Source organism: Pezoporus wallicus, unplaced genomic scaffold (assembly GCF_028554395.1).
Source record: "Pezoporus wallicus isolate ANWC-B61680 ecotype Strahan unplaced genomic scaffold, APGP_CSIRO_Pwel_v1 contig_5709, whole genome shotgun sequence".
NCBI classification, from domain to species: domain Eukaryota; kingdom Metazoa; phylum Chordata; class Aves; order Psittaciformes; family Psittacidae; genus Pezoporus; species Pezoporus wallicus.
In genome coordinates, this window is record NW_026635251.1 from 1,250,293 (window position 1) to 1,276,013 (window position 25,721).

The 25,721-nt window shown below is 38.2% G+C and overlaps 1 protein-coding gene across 4 annotated transcripts in view; it reads right to left on the bottom strand.

The window, feature by feature from the left end:
- CLOCK (clock circadian regulator) overlaps window positions 1-7,489 on the bottom strand; it is a 39,507-nt gene extending 32,018 nt beyond the window's left edge. For 3 of the 4 annotated variants that reach the window (XM_057414065.1, XM_057414075.1, XM_057414046.1), the window contains exon 1: window positions 7,470-7,489. The gene's annotated coding sequence lies outside the window, so the exon portion shown is untranslated. Of the gene's footprint in view, window positions 1-4,030; window positions 4,051-7,469 lie in introns of those variants that run through there. The other variant, XM_057414056.1, reaches the window with a different exon arrangement.
- Window positions 7,490-25,721: the final 18,232 nt, after the last annotated feature.

The window sequence follows — 25,721 nt, forward strand, 5'->3', positions numbered from 1 at the left end:
TGTGCATGTTTTGAAACTTCTCTGCAGCTAAGGTGGCTAGAAACTTACTATCTTTAAGCAATTTGAGGTTCTCAATAAAACAGCTGCTGCCATGGATATACAAACTCCTAACACATAACATTGCTCAATCTGCACCAAAATCACAAAAACTAGTAACACTGAAACTTCTGCACTATGCTGACTTTTCACTCATGGAGAGGCAGGAAGTTACTGGGTGCCAAGCTATTGCCTGGCCAAAGACACAAGGCTGTGAATAAGTCACAGGGTAAAAAGCCACAATCCAACCTGAGGTAATAGTGAAAAGTTCACAGTCTGGTAAAACATTCTGTTTTAGACTGAAAGAATTTAGTAACTTCTGTTTAATGTTATCGTCAGTGCTGGCATGCATGTTGGCCACATTACTTCTTAGAAACAAATTCAAAGACTGAACAGTGGAATTCCACTACAGTCTTGCTCATGACAGATGTTCTGTCAAGAAAGGACTAAAAAATGGATGGACAATAGTCACTGAGTTGCCTGTACTTAATTTTGTATACAGTCAGTGATTGAAACCCTTATGCTTCCAGCACTTCACCTTAATGTGAACATTGCTAAATACTTTTGAGGAAGAATCAATATTGCCCTTATATTGTAAAAAAAATAAATATTTTTATATAAATATCTTGATTTTCTAAGTAATATTTTCATTATTTTACAGATTACACCCCTCATACAGAATTAGTGTGAGGTGACATGTATTAGTAAGACAAAAAATGTCACCCAGGAAAGATCACAGGAAAAAAAAATACAAAACAGTACAGTTTTCCAGCACTACAGTTTCTTCATACAGAAACAGATTAACTTCTTTAATACAACCTGATCTCTGTGCCATAATCCTATTTTGCCAAGGGAGCAAACTAGTTATTATAATCACTGAGGATTAGCTTTAGAGAAGATCTTGTTTAAAGAATCAAAATCAGAGCACACCCATCTGCCCTTCCACAGCACCTGATGCCCCAGCAGAGCTCAGGCGCTAGTTGCATACCACAATAAGCAAGCCAAGGAGCCAAAAAATCACACTGTGTGCAAACAGCTGAGCCAGAACCTGATTCCCAACAGAAGCACAACACCAAAAGCTCTATTTATACAGATTCTGAGGATAATTATAAACCTTCTTGATACTCCTTTCTAGGTATAAAGAAACATTTGCTTCTGATAATGTGGATTATGAACTTTTGGGGTTTTACTCTACTAGGACATTACACCATAATGGACAAGCAGAGGTCCATCCACTACCTTATGCCCAGAACAGTGCATCACTATCACTCATGCATTCCATTTTGCTCTTTGCTTCAGAGGTTTTACCTCCAGCCCAACCATTTTTAAGTTTTTCTTCTTTGGAGGTGGGGTAAAAGGGGAAGAATTTGCTTTGGTTTAGTTCCACTTTAGCAACCATAAACTTCTGTAGAAAGCAAGAGATCTTTAGACAATTGAGCCATAACCTGCTCTCTAATCAGACACAGATTGGCTTAATGTAACAAGTTAACATGTTTCAACATCCTTGCTCCTTTGATTGCAATGGTATACACATCAATGGAAAGCAAATTAGGGTAACGACTAATTGATCAAAGGCTAAAGTTAAAATACTATGTTTTTAAAAGTGACATATGTCTCTTTCATTTTCTACATCAGAATCAAAACCAAAAAACAAAGTGTAACAAACAAAAATACCTGAAAACTGGGCTGAAAAGAATTTCAAGAAATGCTATCCAAACTCTGCAGCTGAAAAGGTTTTTCTGGAAGTAGTCATATTATTACCACCTTTTCCCTACCATGTCAACAAATTAACTGTAATTTCGGTTTGTGCTCATGCGGAAAAGCTGACACATCCCAGAAATGTCTTTTTTTTTTTTGCAGATAAACATGCTATAACAGCAGGCGTACATCTTCACCTGCTTCACAGAAGAGAGCAGGAGAGGGCCGCTTCTAGCACAGGCATGCACTTCATCCCAGATGGCTTTTCATCACGAAAATTTGTGAGTGGACAGAATAGCTTACTCTGGCACAGCAGCTGGCACAGGTCCATTACTTTTGCAGTGAGTAGATAAGGACAGTGTGCAATGTGAAGAAGAAAGGGCAGCAGGACAGGTAAATGATGTGGGTTGCCATTATCAGAGTAACTCATCCAGTCTTAAGTCTGTTCCTGAGTGACTTTTGGGGACGAGGGTAAGTCCAAGCAGTCTATAGGAGAGATGAACTGCCTGTCAGGAGGCCTGTTGTGGTAGTGGTCAGAGATATCACAGATTTAGTGAAGTTATAAGGCACAAGAAGTGCATACTATTTGCTCACAGATCTACTTTTACATAGTTGAAACAAACAGCAGCAGTTGGAACAGCCTACAGATAGATAACTGAGTGGGAGACAAGGTAGCAACCACAGAGGTAAAAAGAGGTTAAGTTCTTAGAACTCGTTTGTCACACAGATATGTGCTTGTCTACTCCCTGCAAAGGTAATGGACCTCTGCAAGATGCTCTGACAAATCTGGGTAAGTCAATGCAAATAATACCTCCACAGAAATATGGATAATGAGGATTAGAGGAAAATGCAATTCTCTCCTGCATTCTTCATGCATTAGACTCTCCAGCCATCATGAGGTAACTTTGCTCTGTAACTTGGGACTGAAGGCAGCTTGTAATTTCCATCTCTATCTCATGGCTAAACACCGCTGCCCACCACTCCTCTGTTCCCGATCATTTGGGCTGATTTCTGCTTGCCCAGGTGTTCTGCTGCCACCTTTCCACTTTTCTCTGGAGTCTGCAGCTCTTCCCCCCCCAGAGATGAGCGCACAGCTCTCTCCCCAATACAGTGCAGCTCTCTAATCAACAGCAATGAAGAAATGTGCACGAAAGCTGTAAGAAGACTCAGATTCTTTGCCTAGGCTATACTGGAGACTGGCCCATATACCCCACTGATGTGGCCTTTGACTTGCTGATTTGACTTCTTAGCTTGTCCTCAGAGTTGACTGCTCACCAGGAACTTGCTGGCAATCTGGGCTCTTGTCTGAGCCTGGCTTTTAATAACTGGTCCTTGGCTGTGGGGTGCTGAGGCACCTACCAGGCTTTTTTTCCCTCCATCCCTTTCTGGGCTGCCTGTGTTATTTTTGCCTTCTAGGATCGAAATTAATTACATCTGGAGACAGCTGACATGTTGTTTACGTGTCTCCTTCAAATAATTAACAAAAATCAAAACTAAGTGATTATAATACTGATATTCATAGTTCATCAGTAAACACATTCCCTGACTCAGAAAATCATAAAGGATAATAAAAAAATAGTACAAACCTAACTAAGTTTGTAAGATGTATTTGAAAGACAGCATTTAATATCCTGACCATAAGAAACAATTGCTATTCTTCTGTGTATTCTCACTTCAAGTATTTTCTCTCTCCTTTGTATTCAGTTCCTTACTGGAGATCCCCTTCCTTTAAGAACAAAGCCGTAAATGTGGCAGAAATAATGCTTGTAAATCCTGCGCAACTAGCCTGTACAAGAGAAAGACTGTGGCTACATGTTACAGTTCCACTTGTGCCCATTTTTATAAGGCTCCACCCTGCTTCTTGCCACTCTTCCTTGGCTCTCACTGGAGGTGGCACTCCTTCAGCTCCGGCCACACACAAACAGATTCATGAAATGATGTGTCTAAAAGAACCCACACATCACATGCTTTTAAGAACAATCTTTATTGTCTTGCTTCTATTAGAAAGTGTGGCTTCGTGTACCTTTGAAAATTGGCACAGCTGAAGAACAGCACCCCTCTAACAAAAAAGAGCAGGAATCTCTTAACTACATCTGCCACTGCTGGATCTGTACCAGGGAACCATGGGTTAGATGTAAGAGTATGCATCGTATGTGCACATTTAAAATACAATTCAGCTCACAGTCAAGCCTGGTTGAAAAACACACCTACTGCCTCCTTAAAATGTGCTTAACAAAAACACCCCAAAACCAACTCCAGTATTTCACATCATGGGTTTTAATCAAAAGCAGCTAACCTGTTAATGTTACAATTTAAAACTGAAAATCTTCACACCTCCATAAATTTCTGCTTCCTTTAATGGAATCCTGGACAGAACCAACATGCAGCCAGCCAGCTCAAGAACAGATCCTAAATTAACACTCACAGTGCTGCAGAAAAAGGGGTACAGATGATGTAAAATCTGGAGAGCCTGCGATTCTCTCCCGCAGGAGGCATCTAAACTTGGTATATTTTACAACAAACAAAAAATCCCCGCTTCCTTCTTTCAGGTTCTTAAAAGGATATGAGAAGGTAGGCAATTTACAGAGGTTTATGAGTCCAAAAGGGGAAAAAATACCAAACACGCATGCTCAAAAGTTGAATATTACTGATAATCCCAGAAAATTATCTGCTGCATACATACAGCTTTCTACAGAACCAAATTACCAGACAAAAACCAACCAACTCTTGACGATTTCTCAGTATTAACTGAAATATAAGAAAAAAACTTCAAAATAGGGTACCAAGATATCTATCCTGGAGGTAACACCACTTTGAAATGTGTCCATCTAATTGTCATCCAATTAACATTGTGCATATTTATAAAACAGAATATTAACAATGTTAAATGCTTTCTATCAGATAGCTTAAACAATTTGTCAAAAATGGTGTGTCACATTTTCCTCAGAGCATAAACAACACCAAGAATCCTCTTAAATCTCACCAGAGAGGAAAATTTTACTGAACATTTTATTCCTACACTGAAAAATATACATAGGAAAATTCACCAAGAAACGAGACAGATCAAAGAATTAAACATTGCTCCCCCACCCCCCCCCAAGAAGAGGGAAGAATGTCTAGATACAGAAAGTACACTAATTCTTGAAAAATGTCCTGGAGAAAATTAATTATCAAATTAAACAGACATAATTATTACACATCCAAAACAAGATAACAACAAGTAAATTTTTCTTCCACTCTATACAAAATTTCTGCTTGGTGCTGATACAAACTCATGTTTAAATTTAGAAAATGAGGCTTTACATTTATTATTACTGCAACAACACTCAGCTATCCACTACAATTAATCTTGCAGAAAACATGAACCTACATGTTAGGTGAACCCCTTAAGTGCCAGGCTTCTAGAATGCAAATGTATCTTGCGAGTTGGGGAAGGTAACCAAAGAGCAGTTTTTGAAACTCACACAAATTAGTCTTTCCAAAATTCTATCCTAGGCCAGAAAAATTTACCCAGTGAAGATTTATTAACTTTTATATCCAAATGAACACTTTGTACATAAAGAGTACTAACTAATCTGAAAAAACATTCAGTCAAAATTTCTTGCTCTGATCTCACTATTGCCTTCTAAAATCTTCAGAAATACAAGAAGTCAACAGATGGCCAAGAGGGTCTATAAGAAGTTAAATTATGCAAGTTATTTCTGCACCAAATGCCTTTTCAGTCTATTTAGGAGAATTTTTAAGGATACAGCTATAAGTCTTTAATCAATTTTGTTTCCTTTATGTCACCTTACTTTCTAAGGGACACCCAACTATTTCATGTAAGCAACTTATTCCTTTAAGACAGCATTAGCTAGCACCTCCAGAAACATCTTACTGCTTCTCAGTTATGCATGCATTAAAAAGGCGTGGAGGGGGCAGAGAAAGCAGCAGGACATGACAGACAACTCAGTGAAATGAACTCAAGGGGGGGGTTGTTTGTTTGTTTTCGGTTTGTCTGGTTTTTGCTGGCCATTTTGTTTTGGTTTCTAACAGGAGACAGACTTACTCCTAACTCTTGGACAGGATATTCACCTAGAATGTGGGAGAAACAGACTAAGTACGTCCTCTGACTCAGTCTGCAGATGAAGAATTACCACGTAAGAGAGCAACGCCAATATATACATAGACCATGCAGGTAACTAGGTGGCTACAGATACTAGGCATTTCACACCCTGTTATTTATATTTGCAAACACTTTCACCAAACTCCTTAGCCAAGGCAAAAGTTTTCATAACGTTAGCCTTTGACCTACCATTTCCACAACCGTAAATTCCCTCTTTTCTGCTAGCATTAGTATGTGTGACCACACACTCAACACAGCCTAAAACTGGTCCAGCCTAAAACTAACTGAAATACTGTTTCATTCAGCTAAATCAACTACATTTGTTTCACCATATGGCTGCTCAAAAGCTGTGTTGGCACAGGGGAAGGGGAAGCAGTGAATCACCAGGTTAGACATCTTTTGGCAACAGTGCCATTTCATGCTGACCTACACTATGTGTTAAATTACAACCAAAGAACAAAATGAGGAAAAACAAGATTCACATTTGTGCTCAAAGAAACAAGCACCATAGGTACTACTTGAGAAGTCTGCTTCATATTTAAATGAAACGTCTGTACTCTCTCCCATGCACTGCTGCAAATGAAATTTCTGGACAGAATGAGCTTTGTTTATATACACCGATTCAGATTTATGGATCAGCTTCTGGATATGAAAGCAAAACCAGAATTCAGCCTTAAAGCCAATGGGAAATACAAGCAAAATATAAAGCACAGGAGTATAAATACCTGACAATGTGGCTAAGTAGTTATCAACCTATCTATCAAATAAGATGTTAATGAGCATGAACTGCAACTGTTTTAAGATGATTCTCAGCACAGATACTTATACAAGGGTATTCACCTAAATAAATAATATGTAACTAAGACAACTGAATGAAAGAATGATTTATACCCACAGCAGCTATTTATAACTCTTAGAATTGCACAAGTGTACTAAATGGACATAGATAAAAAAAATTAGTACAGTTGCTAACAGCAACGCCCAAGAACAAGTGACAGGTGTTTCAGAAAGCAAGTATTTAATCTGAAACTCAATTACCCATCTCATGCAGAAATGCAAACATGTAAATAAAACACTTTACAAATATTTAGTGATGGGCTTTTTATTTTTTTCAAGTATACTGCACAATCCTTGATTGTGCAGCTGTGGAAGTGCTTCTGATGCTCACATTTGTCAGTGCGGGTGACTCATGCACAGCTAGATTATTCTGTAAAGCTTTTGTGAAGAGTGGACTGTTTGACTGCCTGAAGAATGGAGTAGGCACTGCACTTCACTGGAAAGTGTCTTCAAAAAGAAAGAAGTAAGACTTCACACTCACATTTCCCTGAGATTAGACAGTAGGAACATTTTAAGCTCCAACAGTGAAACACAGTACAAGCCAAAAATTACAGAACAAGCAGCTCCTCCTCCCTGCCTCCCCCATCCTGCACATCATCCTGGAGACCAGAAAGTGGTAACAAAAGAAAAAAGAATGCAGCAATAGAAAAACAGAACAAAACGGAATAAGGAAATGCTAGGGGATACTAACTTCAGTGTATTCTAAAAAGATGCAGCAAAACACACTTCTGTATGAGCATGCTTATTGTTACGTTCATAAGATTAGCAAGATTTAACAGAAGACAAGACTTACTTTTAAAAATTCTAGTGTCTGACAGTGGATCTTTCAGGCTTTCCTCCAGTTCCTACCTGTTACAGAAACAGCAAGCGTACACACTAAATCTCAGTACTGCAGTTACAGAATTCCAAACCCCTGCATTGCAATACTCCTCAATTTCAGTTAAAAACAAACAAACAAACACTGGAGTTACTCTTTTAACTTTCAATATAACAATCCAGACTCAACTGGGATTACAGTGATGGCAAAACCAAGACACAGGACACATCCTTCATACTACACAGGCAAGAAGTGCCTTAACAGGAGAGGGGAATCAAAAAAAAAAACCAAAACAAATTGAAGTTCTGCAATTGGTACAGAGAGGAAATGTCTTTACGATTGTCTTGGCTAAAGAATGGACAAAAACAAGGCAGAAAAAGTTCACTTTTCTTGTCCCAGGAAACTCTTTGCAAAATACTTCGTAACCACTTTCGGGATAGATGTTAGGTATCCTTTCACCACCCTACTATAAGCAAGAATCAAAAGGAAATGGAACATCAGCCAACATTTAGTCAATAAATGGACTTGCTCAGACAGGAAGGATGGTGCATTATTTCAAAGAGGATAGTACTACTTGAACCAAACAAAAATATCAATGCAGAAAAAAAAAGCATATAAAGTCAACTCTAAAGTACTTTTACTGTAATCAGTCTGCATATATATCCTTATTTATATAGAAATAAAAAAGGAAAAACATCTTTACTTAAGTATGCAAGTACTAGATTACTTAACACAGAACACTGAATTTCTGACTGTTCAGTAAACATTGTTCAAAGGAAAATTGTAGTTTGAAGCAGTACTGTACATTTAAGCAACTGGTTTTTAGCATTCCGTTTCTAAAACATTATCAATTTACACAGATACCAAACTTGTTCAAATACTTTTCTCATTCACCTGAGCAGCAGCAGCATGCACTCCTCCTTTGTGGCTTGCTACTGACACAAGCAGAAAGTTCTCCCGCTTGTGCTGACTTAAGCCAGTCCAAGAAACCCACTGAATTCACCTTCTGAGGGTGACCAAAAAGCAGCAAAAGACCAACAAATTCCTTGTCCCCACAGATCAGTGTGCTCTTCAAAATGTTGGGCCCAGTCAATTTGACTGTAAATTCAGTTGTTTATTTATGACGACAATACTACTTTTCAAGCATTTGGAATATTTACATGAAGGTTTCTATGACCCTGCAGACTAATTCAACACTCACAGCAAAAATTCCATCATTTACTACTCCCCCAGCTCCTTCAAAAATCTTTTATGATCACGATATTGAGTGAAAGACATAAAACACAACTGAGAAATCTCAAAGCAAAGTTTCCTTAAGTTTTGTTGCTACCATGTGTGAGACAAGAATTTTCAAGATTAGGTTATGTAGGAGAAAAAAGTCACAAATTCAGCTTCTTTTTGTACTTTGGGGAATTCAGATTCTGTCCTGACACTTCCATATGAACTTTAAAATTTTCAAAGGAATCCTCTAAGTTATGTGAGAACTCTTAGTCCTTTTTACCATATAAAATACCAAAAAATTGTATCAAGTACTACTCACTATATCTGCATGACTTTAAACTCTTTCTCTCAGCTTTTTTCTTTTTCACCACTTTCCTAGCTTTTCTTTCACAGAATGATCAGACTGCACTATTTCTATCTACCATAACACATGTATTGGTATGCTTACTTCTTGCCCGTCAAAGCCTTCTCTGCACTCTCAAGTTCTCATCATCTCCCAGATTAGTACCACCATATTTCATCTGCAAACATTTAGACCCTTCTCTTCCAGGTCAATCCTGAAGATGCTAAAATTAGTACTGGTTAGGACTGCCACCAAAATTAGCAAGTAGGATCTAGTAAAAAATCAAGTTGCACTAGATGTATTTTACAGTTAATATCTTAAAGCAAATAAACACCCCTTATCAGCTCTTTTCCCACTTTATTAATGGAACCTGACTTAATCATCTAGCACTTAAGTCCTGAAAAGTAACATTAAAGAAGTATTTATAAAAGCATTATAGCTTTTTCAAGTAATATATCAGTTATCAAAAAATAAAGCTATAATCAGGTTTTATTTTCAATGGCAATTCTATTCTGCTCAGAATACTGTGAACATAGTTTCAATAACCTAGGATCTTGCTAGTAGCCTATTTAACACTGGTATAGAGGAATGGGATTTCAAAAGTTATCAATATTTACAGGAAATCCTGGAACTAATATGAATTATATGTTGAGGCCAAAGGCTAACAGGCTGTTGAAAAAAACTGTATTCTATTTAAGCATACATTAAGGTTTGAAGCAGTTTAGTTATGCCTAACACACTAAAAAATATACAGATAGAGTGAGAATGAAATACTTTAAGTAAACAGTGAAATATAAGACAAGGTTACCTAAAACAATGAGGACTCTTCATACCTTGGTGGCTTTTGACTCCCAACAAACTTCCTCTTAAGTTGCTGTATGAAGCCGCAAGGTACTAAATTCTGACCTTTGATTAATGCAATAGGTTTTTAGAACAGCATACAATTATTTAGGTTGGAAAAGATCAAGTCCAACCATTAATTCAGCACTGCCAAGTCCCCCACTAAACCATGTCCCTGAGTGCCACATCTACACATTTCTTAAATACCTCCAGGGATGGTACTCCACCACTTCCCTGGCCTACAGCTGCTCTTTAAAAAAGGATGATACAAATTGAATGGAGAGATGCTTAAGGCTAGGAGAATAAAATATGCTTTTAAAATATGTTTATGCTAGTTACAAAAGAGGGAATAGACTGAATAAAATCAATTTAAATAACACCACAAATAACCTGGTTTGAAAAAAAAAAACAAAACTGGCTTCCATAAACTAAAAGAGTTCTCCAAAACGCTGCTGACACTTGTGCCGCTACAACCTTAGATATGTTTTTTAATTATTATATTAAAAGGCTGTTGGTTTAAAAGTCCCTATTAATATAAATCTTGCTTGAATATTAAAAATTTTCTGGAAAAAAATGCTGAAAGCTAAGGCCTGGATTCTGCAAAGATCTCACAAACAAGAAAAGCTTAGCTCTGGCCATTGGCTTAGACATGCAGGATATGACACTAGCAGTAAGTGTGCAAAATTCCTGGGAATCTCTGAACTTAAAATTACAGGGGGTAGATGGGGAGAACTCTTACAACTTTTCCTTCAAGATAAAATGGTTTAACACTGGCAAATAAACATTACTTTAATTTTCAAAACCTTAGCAACTCCAATCTGCAACTTTAAATTGAGGAATTCATTCCGGGGGTGGGGGAAAATAAATCAGTCTTGGTTCATGACAGCTCAATGTACAGAAAAATGGTAACAGCTGCAAACATCTGTGAAGACTCTGCCATTTTTCATCTTGTTCCTACTTAATGACTGCAATAAAACACTGGACTTGGCAATTTTTTCAGCGCAGATGAGGAGCTCAAGCAAAACACTTGGAGTGGGAAGTGTAAAAAATTTAGAATTACGTATAAAAATCATGAAATTCAGAAAATCAGAAAACTATTTTAATGATTTAAGAATATACACAGGGAAGAATAACAGATTAAATAAAAATTTCAAAAGGCAGTTACAATTTAGTCATTTGATTCACTGTCACTTGTAGTATTTGTTTGTTTCCTTGACAGCTTGTATTAACAAAAGTTGCACAGAAGGCCTGTGGCACTTTGAAAGTTGTAAATATTAGCACTGAAACTTGTAACTGGATTTGTAGGATAGATACCTATCACAGATGTTCATCACCCTGGTATACTGACCTATAACCAGAGCGAGCAACTTTGGCTGGGTTTCCATTAGCAAGTAATCTGTAACAGTAGAAATGGATCAGTAGATCAAAGCAGCTGGTGCTGACACTCCATTGCTAGCTGTTCAAGAGGGTTTATTTTGGATTTGATTTCATCTGGTCTCCAGAAGCAAACATCAACATCACAAAGGCCTTTCAAAATTTTCCAGGTATTTAATAATTGATCTAGACCTGTATGTTACCCAGTAGAGGCAAAAGATAACTTTGCACCTGGAGCAGAACTTACAAACTACTTTTCTGGGAAAGGAATGAAGCTCGAGCACCTTTCCAAACCAGACTACACAAAGCAGGAGTCATCTTACAAAACAGAATACTTTGGCTTCAATTCTTTCTTTCTTCACTCCATTTTTTATGTCATTTTTTCTCCCCTTTAAATATTTTACTTCTTTTTTCCCCTTATTTCTTTCAGATTTTTCTCTCCTTTATTTCTTTATTTATTTCCTCCTGTTATCTGTGCTATTAAATACAGCAAGAGAAAACCAAAGATTCTGGCATCTCTGAACTTTCAAAACAGAGCTGTCAGGCCTTTTTTTCTGATTTGGAAATTGAGATGGTGTAGACTGAGACAGGCATGCAAGCACTATCACTGTGATTTAACTTGTGCTAACTCAAACAGAATTTTAAAGGGCTGAAGATGAACATGTGTTTGCTTCAATCATTCAAACTGATTTCCAAATCCAGTGCTAAGCAACTACGTGAACTGAGAAAAAAAAATCAGACTGATGACACAGGATTATTACCCTACTGTAAAACTGAAATTAGCCTGGTTCTGAACAGCATCTCCAAGAATACAACAACACAGAAACATTAAAGGAACCTAATCAGCAACTTATACTTGCAAAAACTTCATTACAAAAACACTAGATAAAAATATACCGGGCATATCCACAGCTTTTTACCTTAGGAGTAAAGCCAGGAATATATTGCTTAATCTTTGCCTTTTTTTTCTTTTCTCTCCTTTCTGAACAAGGTATTTGTTTATGTAATAATTTTAGGTTAAACACCAGTTTCATTTAGCATTGTAAGTTATAAACAGGATTTTGTCACACACAATAAACTTATTAGTTGCTCAGAATAACAGAAATATTCAGAGACTCACCTAGTTTCACTGACATTCAACATAAAACATCCAAGTAATTTTCCAGAAGATTTTTGCAAATGAAAGAATGGGCTTCACTCTGCATTTGCTAAAAATTAGATAATAAGAAAAGCAGATCTTTTAAAAGGAATTACTAAAGAAAAACTGTCTTTTAAGACAAACAAAAAACAAATCACAAAACAACACTAAAAAAAGCCAACTTTCACATGTACATATATTGAAAATTTTAAGTATAAAGACAATCCTTTTCATTTCAGAAGCTTCCTTCTGTATGGACCTGGACTTGAAAGCAAATCCCAATTTGTAAGCAATTCTGATTTTAATAATAAAAAAATCAGCAGCAATTTTCATCAACATTAAATACAGTTTATCCCACTGATTTTTTTTAAACAATTACATAATTTTAATATGAATTAAATATTACATTTTCAATCAATAAAGATCTAATAACCAACAGATCATTCCATTTACTCCTGCACTGAACACAGATTTCATCTTCTTGTAACTCATGAACGCCAGACACTCCTGGATCACTTCAACACAAAAATCCCAAAAATACTTGCAAAGTTCACTGCAGTCCTGTAATAAGCCAAAGGGAGGGATGGAAACGTAAAGATCATCCTCCACATTATAAATTCTAGTTTCAGCAAAATAAAGTAGAATTAGAAGTCTCCAACCTGTCTTGTAAGTCTGTCTTTACCTGTCTCATAGTTTGAATCTGTAGACAAATAGAGTGATGATTTCTCTCACTCCCTCCTCCTCTCTACCTGGCCCAGGGAATTCCTTTGCTTCAGTCAGCAACTCCACTATGGTATTCCATTAATTTAAGTGAACTGCTCTGAGCCATATGTAAAACCTAGGATAATCTCATAGCTTGCTCAGAAACAATCTCTTCCCATTTCTCACAGCAGAGCTAGAACATGCTCAGTAGCTCTGTCTAGGTACAATTAAAAAGATTTGGAATATATCTACCTCATCTGATTTGGACAGATGAAATAGATTTAGACAAATCACTGAACTGCTGCCAACCATATTTTCAGAAATCTGTCAAGCCAGCTAATATAAGAGTTCAGGATGGCACACACAAAAAACCCAAAAAACAAAAAACAAAACCGCCCCCCCAAAAACCTCAAACAAAAAAAAAACCCAGCATAACTGTTTAAGTTTTCTCCTAAAACCTTGAGTGCTTGGTCTAACATTTACAGGTGCTTTATGTTTCCAGTGGTAGGATTTTCATCACCTTTTGAATCAAGAAAACAGTACGCTATTCCCCCTCATCTCATTCTCAGACATACAGGCTGACTTTTGGTAAAGTTTTAGCTGAAGCAGATATATAAAGCAAAGAATTGTTGCTCAGTGATTTAAGTCTTGCTAAATTATAAGTAACTAAAGCCAGGGTCTTAGAATATAAAATGTCAAGCATTGTTAACTACAAGCACTGCTACCTGTAACTCCATTCACAACCAAACTTCATGCACGACCAAGCAGCCTTCCAGTATCTGAAGGGGGCTTATAGGGATGCTGGGGAGGGACTCTTCATTAGGGACTGTAGTGATAGGACAAGGGGTAACGGGTTAAAACTTAAACAGGGGAAGTTTAGATTGGATATAAGGAGGAAATTCTTTCCTGTTAGGGTGGTGAGGCACTGCAATGGGTTGCCCAGGGAGGTTGTGAATGCTCCATCCTTGGCAGTGTTCAAGGTGAGGTTGGACGAAGCCTTGGGTGAGATGGTTTAGTGTGAGGCGACCCTGCCCATGGCAGGGGGGTTGGAACTAGATGATCTTAAGGTCCTTTCCAACCCTAACTGTTCTATGATTCTATCTCCAATGCATGACAAGCCATTGGGAACATAAGAAGGCCTCCTGCAAGCAAGAAAAAATAATCCAGCAAGACTGGCACAATGTCTGATCTACCTAAACAGATGATGTTCCAGGGTTTTCTGACCCAGTGAATAAAACGGAACATCTGAAAAAGTTTAACAATAATACCTACTTATAAAAAACATGTAAACATATACATGAAGGCTACAGAGGGCTATGGCCATGATCCTCATAATACAACAAATCAAAACCCCTTTGTCACTCATAAAACGAACCTTAAACAAACTACGCTGTCTGTTCTGTGCTTCTCTTTCTGTGACCACAGATGTACAAAGCAATGAGTAACCTTACTGCAAGATAAGACATGAACAAATCTTGCAAACATGAACATCTGCACCTCCTCATCCATCTTCAGCTGAATAACGCAGAGTGACCGATCAAGGAAGCAGGGAAACACAAACTTTTCACAAATAAGATGGCATGTGAACAGAGATACTGATACTTGGACCTATTAATACACATTCTTTTGCTTTCTATATATATATATTCTTACATTAACTTTTATTAAGCCCACCTTCCACTTTAACAAGAGCATCTGCTAAAAAAACAAACAAATAATCCACCCAAAAAAGCTGTAAGCACTGCAGTACACATGCTCATTCACTGCAATGAATCCCTGGAAGAGACACTAATTCAGTCTCCAGAAACCACAGAGCCACATTAGCAAACTTCACTGCTGGGGACAGTGCCACCACAGGATGGGTTGGGTTGGGGTTTTTTTAAACTTCTATTTTTCAAGGCAGCTCAGGTACAGTTAGTTCAATTGTTTCATTCCATGCTCCAGTGTACAGATTGAAAGCTTATTAAAAGCTTATTTGAAGTTTATTCTTGCCCCCACACATTAATTTCAATCTCAAATTGAAGTGGAATGTCTACCTTGCCTGAGGTTGAAAAAGAGATGCTTCTGTTTAAAGCATCACTGTTCTAGTAGCAATAAAATCTACATACTTACTTTAATTACCTAGAAATGCATTGCGCCTTGCAGAGTGGGTGGCTAGCATTAGTAGTCCAAATGTGATGTCATCTGAGCAAGTCTTCTTTGGCACAGTCTTCTGAAAAACAACAACAAAACCCTACAGTTCTATAAAGATAAATCCATTCAGAACAACTTCCCTTAACTAACAAAAAACTCATTTCAGTAAGCAAAAACTAACTATACATTAGGGACTTCCATACACAAACACTCTATTTCACAAGGAAATGGCTCCATCTACTACCCATCACAAATTCTGTATTCCTACATACAGTGCTCTGTTTTAAATAGACATGCGCCAATTTCATAATGTAATCTCACTGCTGACAATACTGCTGGGTTAACTTCTACTTATCATTACTGATACTTTCTATTTAACACTCCCACGTGGCCAAGCATATTAAAAAAATTAAAAGAACTTCAAAATCCCTGTTCTTTGACTCCTTGTCCCCTAGTAGATACAATATATATAGAAGAAGCTGTCAAGCTGAGAAAGAAGAATGCCAATGTATGAAGAAGGTCTACTGGACAAGACTAATGAGTTAAGAATGGGAGACTTATCATCTACTTATCTGTCCAGTAAAATGAAATATTCTAATGTCAGAAATCAATGTTTTTAATCAAATACTAGCGTATACAGAAGAAATGACAAACTATATGGGACAGGAAAAGTGCCTAAGTGCCATTTTAAAAATCAATAGATGCAAGTTTATGCGAGATTACTTTTCATTTTTATGCCAGCAATACAAAGATTAATCTAACTCAATATAAATCATCCATAAATTTAAAGGTAGTATAAAGGTAGTACCAGTTTAATGAAAATTTTGAAAAGCAGTTTCACTTGTTTTAATGAAAAAAGTTTGTGATCCTTTTGACTTAGATAAAGTGATAATGCTTGTCCTGGGTTTAGCAGTAGCAGTCATTTTTTCTCCTTCTTAGTAGCTGGTGCAGTGCTGTGTTTTTGACTTTCAGCCTGGGAACGGTGCTGACAGCACCAATGTTTTTAGTTACTGCTCAAATGTTTGGTCTGGCCAAGGACTTTCTGAGCCTCATGCTCTGCCAGGGAGGAGGGGAAGCCGGGAGGAAGCAGAGACAGGACACCTGACCCAAACTAGCCAAAGAGGTATTCCATATCACAGCACGTCATGCCCAGGATGTACCAGAGAGTTACCCAGAAGGGGTAGGACTGTGGGGTTGGACTAGGTACGAGTCGGCGCTTGGTTGGACTGGGGGGGGCGAGTTATTGGTCGGCAGGTGGTGAGGTGTTTGTTGTATTCTCTTCCCTTGTTATTTCCCTTATCATTATTATTATTGGTGGTAGCAGTAGTGATTTTGTGCTACATCTTAGTTACTGGACTTTTCTTATCTCAACCCAGGGGAGTTGCATTCTTTTGATTCTCCTCCCCATCCCTCCAAGAGCAGGGGGGGGGGGGGAGTGAATGAGCTGCGTGGCTGGGTTTAAACCACAACAATGCTTCAATTACCTTTGATGTTAGAGGTTTCTATGGCACCACCTCAATTGCACTGGAACTCATAAAAAGTCTTCCAGCTTAAACAAAACCTGGGTGTAATAGCAGGCAGCAACAAAGCTATGTGAAGGCCTGAGACTGAATCTTAAGACACAACTGCCTGTTGTTTAAAAGCAAGTTAAATTGACAGCTAAATTTCTTAAGGGGTTAAAAAAATTCTCAGTACTAGAATGTATGTCCTGATTTTTCTGCCAAGCCGATCAAACCAGCACATTCTCAAATTCTTTCCCTGTCTCATAAGGCTTTTTCCTCATAAAAGCCAAATCCATCAACATAATTTATAAGTTTCTAAGTATCTTCTTCCTGTCTCATTTTCCAGCACCTTCCAGTTACTCTTCACCTTGACGCAGACTACTTTCTTGATTTTATTATTCTTTCCAGATCTTGCAAAATAAAACATTTTCCCTCTTCTCCTTCAAATCTCTATACTATTTGGCCTTGCTTTATGCTGTCTTTTGCTTCTATAGTCTTATCTTCCTCCTTGCTGATCTACCTTATTCTGTTCTTAGAAACAACTACTGGTTTAATTCACTCACTACGACTCACTTCTTCATTTGAAACCTTGTCCCCCTTTCCGAGGTCATCCTCCTCATTTTCTACATCAGCGAAATTCAGATCACAAGCTCTTCAAGGCTGAAACTGTATCTTATTATCTATGAAACATCATGCAAAGCCTTAGCGAGCACAGCATGTTCAACTAATGCTTCTGAGCTGGGGAAAAAAAAAAAAAAGACCAATTTGAAGAAAAATGAAATACAGTATTTTAACAATAAACAAACATTTTTGGAAAACATATTTTAAGCAAAATTGCTGAGATGCTAGAGCTATCATGGAACTATAATAGTTGTTCCAAACTCCAGTTTCATCCTCAACCACCCAACTGCTGGTAGTAGCTTGATTACATATAATGAATATTGCTGTTGTGGATGGCAAGAAAAATTTTATTAAACCATTTTACTACATGAAAATTGTCAGTGAGGAAAGTAAGTATATGTGTGAGACTCTGCATTCCTATTCTGACAGTCCTTAGAAACTGCTATTCATGCTGCTACTTGCTTTTCTACTCACAGTCAGAGGAAAATCCTGTTTCCTTCAGAATATTTGTTGTTACTATGAAAACTACGTTTAAATAAACACAAATCAAGGCCACCCTAGCTATTTTGCAGTCCGTTATATTTTAAAGCAGAACTATTTTAATACTTGAAATTAATTAAAATTTGTGACTACCATAAAATTTGTGAAGATTATATATTGGTTACTGAAGGTCAAAAAAGCATAATTTGCATTATTGAGCTGGGAATTCTCAAGAAACAAAAGCAGCAAGATAACAAAGTTTTCTTCACTCTCACCATTCCCAAGTCTATGAGAAGTTTCTCTAAACCCATCAGGAGGACACACTAAAATTCTCCACTGAGACTTGATAAAATCCTGCAAGTTGAACATAATGAGGTAAACTTCAGTCCACTGTTTAGCATAATTAATCAGTAATGCAAATACATGCAAGACAGGAAAGAACCAGAGAAATGTCTTTTTGACAGAAATCTAGCCCCTTCTGCTTTTCAACTATTAACTCCATGTTATAGGACAGCAGAGTGGGCTTACAGAAATTCCCATTTAGGAGGTACTAGCTTTTGTTCTTATACTGAGGAAAAAAAAAAAAAATCTTACTCTTTGGCTATTAATGGATGTATGTTGTACAGTATCTGTCCAGTATAAACAGAAATCTTCAGATGGCACCCTTTCAGTTTCATCTCTCCCTTAGTAAAAGCACCTATTCACTACGGTCTTTAAAGGGAAAAGTCCTATTTCTTAAGCTCAAGTTACACTTTCTTTTCCTTTTTAGTACTGAAAGCGAGGTCTAAGTTACAGTCTTTTAAAAGAAATACATCAAAACCATTTTTCCCCTAATACAACGGGAAGATAAGAATTTAACCACAGCTTAAAGCTATTCTTTTAATTTCAGAAGGATTTATTTTACATACCAAACCAAACCAAGTCAGGCAACCCTGCAGTCAGTGAAACACAGTATCACATAATTCTGTTCAGAACAGTGATTCCCTGGTTAACAGTCACAATATCTTTCACCAAAGTATCATTAAGTGAGTTCTTCAGGGGCAGCACAGCACAGTTCTGACAGCTCTGCTCTCTTCTTCCCCACCACAAGAAGGCGCCTTCCCCTCCCATCACCCCTCTGACACACCACAATATTCTCAGTCCCCATCCGCTTCCAAAACAACCCAATGTTATGCCTGTCTTCTCAAGACCCATTGGCTTGTGTTCTCCCACCCAGCACAGACCCATCTTGTGTTCTTCTACCCAGCACAGACCCAGCCATGCTGAAAAAAAAAAAAAAAAGCCAGTGCCAATTGTATTGCACTCTCTTAAAAGAGAGTGACACCTTTCTCTCTACCCAGTTTGCCATTTTTCCCCAAACTGTAGGAAAACTACAAGCAGAGATTTCTCTCTCTCCTACAAACATGGTTGTAACTGGTCAATGATTTTAAAAGCTGTTGGTGAACATGTGAGGAAGGAATGAGAGAAAACAAGGGAAAAAAGCATAAATCACGTTTTCTTTGGAAATCAGGCTTAAAAAAAGGCAACACCCTACAGCTTTTAAAGGAGAAAAATTTTACTTGTTTACTGAGCCAAGGGAAATAAGCAAACTTCGGCAAAACATTTTCACATTTCCCTTGACCTTTACACTTATGCTTCAAATACAGCATTAGGGGTCTAAGGACTGGGGAAGTTACTCCATTTAACAAGACAGGTTTCCCCGAACATACCTTGAAGTTTTTGGATGACTGATGAACACCTAAAACTGTCACACATTCATCTGAAAAATTACGAACCTTTTACCTTACGACACCACACACTCTCTGAATTCATAACCACCTCCTCGCCAGCACCCACCAAACTGGTGCAATATTATCCTGTCAGGGCACATGTCAGTAAAAAGGCAAAAGCCAGACTTTGACATGACATTAAGCACTCACTGAAACAGCCAAACACATCAAATTATCTCAAATGCCAGAAACTAATATGTATGTCATTAACAACTTTAACCAAATGTAGAAATGGTGAGTTATGTCTTATTTACAACAGCAGCAGCATTCTCAGAATTGGAAATATGAAATTAGCTATTAACACTATTTACTTTAAAGTATACTTTTCTAATCAGATCCTAGTATCTCATACTCTCATTCTCCAAGATCGTGATTTTATATTTAGAAATGTAGATTACCTCAAGACTTTTAATGTACACATTGGAAAAGTCATACATTAACTTCCCTTCCTCCTACAAGAACCACTTGTTACAAGATGGGCCACCTCCTCTATGTTCACAAATACTTGCCCCAGTATTATTTAGAAGCAAGTACTGGAACTATCTGGATATCTACTAGTTCAGCAGATAGAGATGTTTATGGTATCCGAGATCATCCTTCCGCCAGTATTGAGATATACAAACTTCTGGAGCTGCGAGCTGAAAACTTGCAGATGATGTAACAATACCATACCTTTCTTATAAAGCACTTAAAATTGAGACATCATGCTGGATGATTAGCCCATTCCCAGGTTCTCCTTCTCTTCTGTGTGTCCCACAGCAACACCACTAACACATAGTTAGTTACTAATTAAATTCTGCTCTGGCTGTAATAAGCAATGCTACCCTAAGGTATACTCTTCACTGAGAAATTATCAGTGTGGCACAAGAAGGGATTTCATACAACAATTCTAAAGAACCAAAGCCAGCAAGAATCACATCACTCATCAAGACTTGAAAAAGTTAGTAGAGATGCAAACCTGTTTCTGAAGGCCCAGGACACAGGTAAGTTTAGTCCTTGTCCTTGACATATATAACTAAGCTTTTCCCACCAAGTAGTAATTACTGAGGAGTAATATACTATTTAACATGCCAGGAGGAAAAAGATGTGCTCTCATTTTGTCCAGTACACAGAGTTACAGTACAGTAATTTGGCACAGAGAAATCTGAAAGCCACTCTCTACTCTGCCAGAAGGGGTTCAAACCATAATCTCTAAGCAGGCTCCACATTTCGCTGGGAAGATGCATCAACTCAGAACTTCTCATTTCAGTGGCACTCTTCAGAACATGGAAGAAAAATTAAAAAGTAAAGTTTTGCTGGACAGAGCAGAACCAGCAATGTGCATGCCCCTCTAGGGAGAAGGGCACCCGAATGACAGAGACAAGTCCTGATTTCCAGTTTCTAATGGCATTTAAAGTTTTAAATGGAAGAAAATACAAAATAGTTTCTGGAACACAGGCACTCACCTTTTTCTCCAAGAAAATAACTGGCCTAGTATCTCTCTTTGGCCCAATTAGACCTTAATCATCTTATACACAAGGAAAAGTGGATTTTTAGGGTTTGGGGTTTTGTTGGTTTGTTGTTCAGGTTTTTTAAGGCGACATCAACAAAACCTCTTCCTCCTCACCCCTTTGTTTTTTTCTGAACAAAAGGGAGAGTCACCACAGGGGTTTGGTCTGAGTCCAATCCCATAGGTGTGCCTGAGGTGTGGTTTGAACATGCCTTTGGACAAGTGAATGCCTAATTTACAGATTGCCTAATTTAAGAATAGTAAACAGATTTAGATGCCAAGATGCTCAGCTGTGACAAGATTATGGAAGACCTGAATGAGAACAAAACTTCAAAGTGTTTGAAAAACTTTAGTAGTGAAAACATAGAGACCTGTAAAATTTAGCCTACACATGGTTAAAATTTTATTTGGGGCTAGACACCCACAGTCCATCTAAACCACAGTTTTGACTTCTCTGTATTATTTTATGGATCTGGCCATATAGCAAAATAACATACATAAAAAAAAACCTTCTCAGAGAAACCTGCAAATAACCTTTTAATGGAACTCTAAATGGACCTCTATAGAAGAGCAAAGCCACGTATATTTTTAAAATCCACTTTAAATGTACCTGACTTACTCCAAGAACTGTTTTCTTCTGGCTTATATGAGCATAATAAACTAGCACCACTTATCTGGTGGTACCAGGCTGCCATTGTGGGTAAATGATGATAGCTTCAAAACTGAATCTTTCTTATATTCTCTGAGATTATTAAACACATAGTTTTAAGGACTAAACATTCAAGTAGAAGCGTTTATGCCTAATTTGGCTACATTTTTATCATGAAGATGAGGAATGTCCATAGTATCTACTAAGCTTCATAAGCTCCATTCGCGAAATACAAGCCTTTATCAGTCTTGAATCTCATGGGTATACCTAATTTTTAAGGAACTATATGTAATAAAGTATTAATGCTACTAATGATGATTTTATAATATACTCAGCAATACTCCTCAGAACAGCAGTACAGAATTAGAAAACTAATTCAGTGATTTTAATGACAAAATGTAACAGCTGGAAAGCATCCAAAGTGTGCAACATGAAAGTGCTGAAAGAATGAGAAGCCTTGTTGCTTCCACATAATACTAAATATATGACAACCGCAGAGTACCAAAACTTTTTACATATATGATTATATATTCTGAAAGCGGCTATAATTAAGAATTTATATTATACACAAAAAGTATGGTAAGGGAATATTAAGACTATAAAATTAAATACTCAGGCATGAGGTATGTAAAAATTAAAGTGGCTTTTGCATTACAAAGGAATTTTGTGGCAGCAGTAAGGGTTGAGAATGTAATCCTTCAGGGCAACACACAACTCCATTAACTATGAGTCTCTTTCCTTTTCTGTGATTTTGTATTTCACATCTTTAACTCTTGCAGCAAATTAAGAGTTGAATCTCTGACAGTTTCAAATTACTACAGACACCCCCAATAACTGAGTTAACAAAACAGCCAAATGCAATACTAAGCTATTTTCCCCAGGGGAACCACCCACAATAGTGAATGAGATACCTTCCAATGGATATAGCCGAATTTGCTTATGCCACAGATACATTGAGACATCAGAATCTCATTTTAGACTCTGCTACATAACTGAAGCTGTACTTCCTATACCTATTATTATCCTGAAAGACCACTAAATTCAAAATTATAATACTAATACCACTAATAACCAAGACTACTAACAACAATTCAGTATTAGTAGAAGATGAGAGACTCAGTTGAATGGTTTGGTGACTGTCCATAGTTTCACAGGTGCTTTTACCTCCTCCAGAGAGAAAGCTGCCTTAAACCAGTTACTGCTCCCCCAGCAGCAAAGTGACTCTCTCCTGTTCTTGTGCCACCCCTTCAGTGGCACCAATACAGCTTCTTACAGAGCAAAACAGCTCAATTAACATAGAAAAGTTAAAAATACTTATGAAATAAATAAATAGAAGAATGTCAGGAACAACTATTACTGTCTTTGCTATGCAGCTATCAGTCATTACCATAATACAATTTGAATATCTACCAAAGTCTTTTCCTTAAGAAAGCCCAACTCATTGCAGTGCGATGAAAAGGAAGGCACCCTAGCTGTAATTCCACCTCTTCCTAATTATGCTGTGTGCTTTGTATTGAAAACTGTATTAGAGTACATATTTCCTGTTCTAAAAGAAGACCTGTCCATACTCTTCAATGTATGAAATTAGGCTGAAGCGGTGAGGCTTTAGACAGCAAGTTATACATAGCTCCTGAAGAGGTGCCAATAGCTAAAATAGCAACTTTTTTTCAAATGATATTACCTAGCGAAAAAACCTGCATTTTTGATTCATAACTATAATCAACACAATGCTATTATTTTCAGGGGAAAAAAAAAATCATACTATTCAAGTTAATAACATTTCATATGAAGCACATGTGAGGAGGGTGGGGGTCAACATCTCTACTAATGATTTTTATCTTCAATTTTGCACAAATTTAGAAAAAAAAGAAGAAAATATAGCAAAAATAGACAAAAATAGCAAAAGCTCAAAGCTCTTGAAAGCGGCTATTTCCTTGGCAACACCAATCCATCCATCAAGATACACGACTTGGGTGAAATCCTGTGCTAACAAGGTAATTATCCAACACTACAAATTAAATTTAAAGTAATTACTGCTCATTTTTAATATTGTTAAGTACAGAAAGAGTAAAATTACCTACAACACAGAGTTTATGGAACCCTTAGAGATTAATAAAGAAAATACTCTGCTTTCCTCACACATCTTTATTTTACCTGTGTGTGTTAAACTTTTCTGCGTAAGAACATGAAGTGGAAGAAACAGAAAGACATGGCTGAATGGCACCTTGAACTATTACATATCAACCTGTGAGTTATTTCATTTCCTCTTTAGACTGTTTGTTAAAAAGAGGTAACTCTTGCCTTATCAACAAAATTCTCGCATCTTAAAAATATCGGCAACCACATTTGACCAAACCCCTCCTAACCCAATGTAATGTAAGGTAATGTTTGGTAATCCAAAACCAGTGCCTGCAATGTGTCTGAAAAAGTATGTGAAAAGGATATACAGGAAAATCAAGTTTATTTTGAAAAAATGAATGCACGTACTTGTCCTGTCAAGTAGAATTCCTCTACTCTAACAACCAAAGGCTGTCAAACTTCAGATAACAGCCCCCAAGCCCATAGATATTCATAGACAAATGAATTTTATTCCTGTACGATTGAACAGTGTGAAACAACCACAACTGGTCAGCCTGAACTCTGCCAGGACTACCACAACTGAGGTGGATTCAAGTGCTTCTTTCACTAGAGTATTTGCTTAAACAATCTTCCTTCCTTCTGGCACACCTGTCACCCGGAGAAATGATCCAGGTTAAATATAACCACATTCAAAAAAAAAAAGGGTAGTTAATTTTAACCTGGATCATTTCGGGCGAGTTCAGTGACAGGACACGGTTCCACGAACCGCTGTGCTGGTACAGCTGAGGGAGGCAGCAAAGAGGTGAGAGCTAGGATCAAGGACGACAGGCCTGTTTTAGTCAACACTGCCACCAACAGCAACACTTATCAAACTGTGTCACAGGAAAAATAATACTTAAGGATTTGGAGGATCAGGACCTCCGATCAGCCAATCCACCTTTACATGCAACTTCATATCACACCTAGAACTATATCTGATTTCCCCTGTGCCTCTCAGTACGTCAATTTTCAACATGTACATGAAAACAACGGCCTTACAAAGTTGTCACTACAAACGATTGATTTGTTTACTTCTCCTTATGAAAAAAACGATCTAAATTTATATCCAGGCCAAAAGTACCAGGAATTTGGAAGTGAAGACAACAAAAAATCTGAAACTGTCTTAACAGAAACACTAAAATGAAGTGCCACGAATTCCAGCCCCTCGCTGGTCATATTTCACATACGCACAGAGCATTTGACACACTCATTTTAAGAATGCACGTAAGTCGAGACAGGACTGGGGGCTACTGAGCAGTCCTCACCTTTAACAACGCACTGAGGGCACCGCAATAAAGTTATCAGAGAAAAAAACAAAACCAAAACAACCTCATCAAGTGCATGCTCAACCCTGCACCCCGCAGCCCAGGCCACCTGCAGCAGGGACACGCCGCGCCTCGAGGGCCGGGAAAGCTGTCCCGCCGCAGGGAGTGCCCGGGGCCCGCCACGGCTCAGCCGCCGGGCCAGCACCTACCACTGTGCCTGTGGTAAAGCCGCCCGCCAGGCGCGCAAACGCTTCCCGATCACGACGCCGCACGGAGCCGCCGCAGAATCCCCTCAACCCCCTAAAGCGTGGGGGTCCCTGCAGCACCAGCGGGACGAGCCGCTAAACGGAGGGGAGCGGCGGTGTGGAGGCAGCGCTCGCGGTTCTGCCCGCCCCACTGCCGAGGGGCCGGCGGCGGCTCGACACGGCACAGCGCGGACAAGGCGACGGGGCATGCCGGGGAGTCCCAGGGCTACCCTGCCTGCGCGCAGCCCGGGCGGCGGGGCCGGGAGGGGCCCGGACGGGCGTTGGGCCAGGCGGGCAGAGCTCCAAACGTGCCCGGGAGTTGTGACAGGAGCAAAGTGG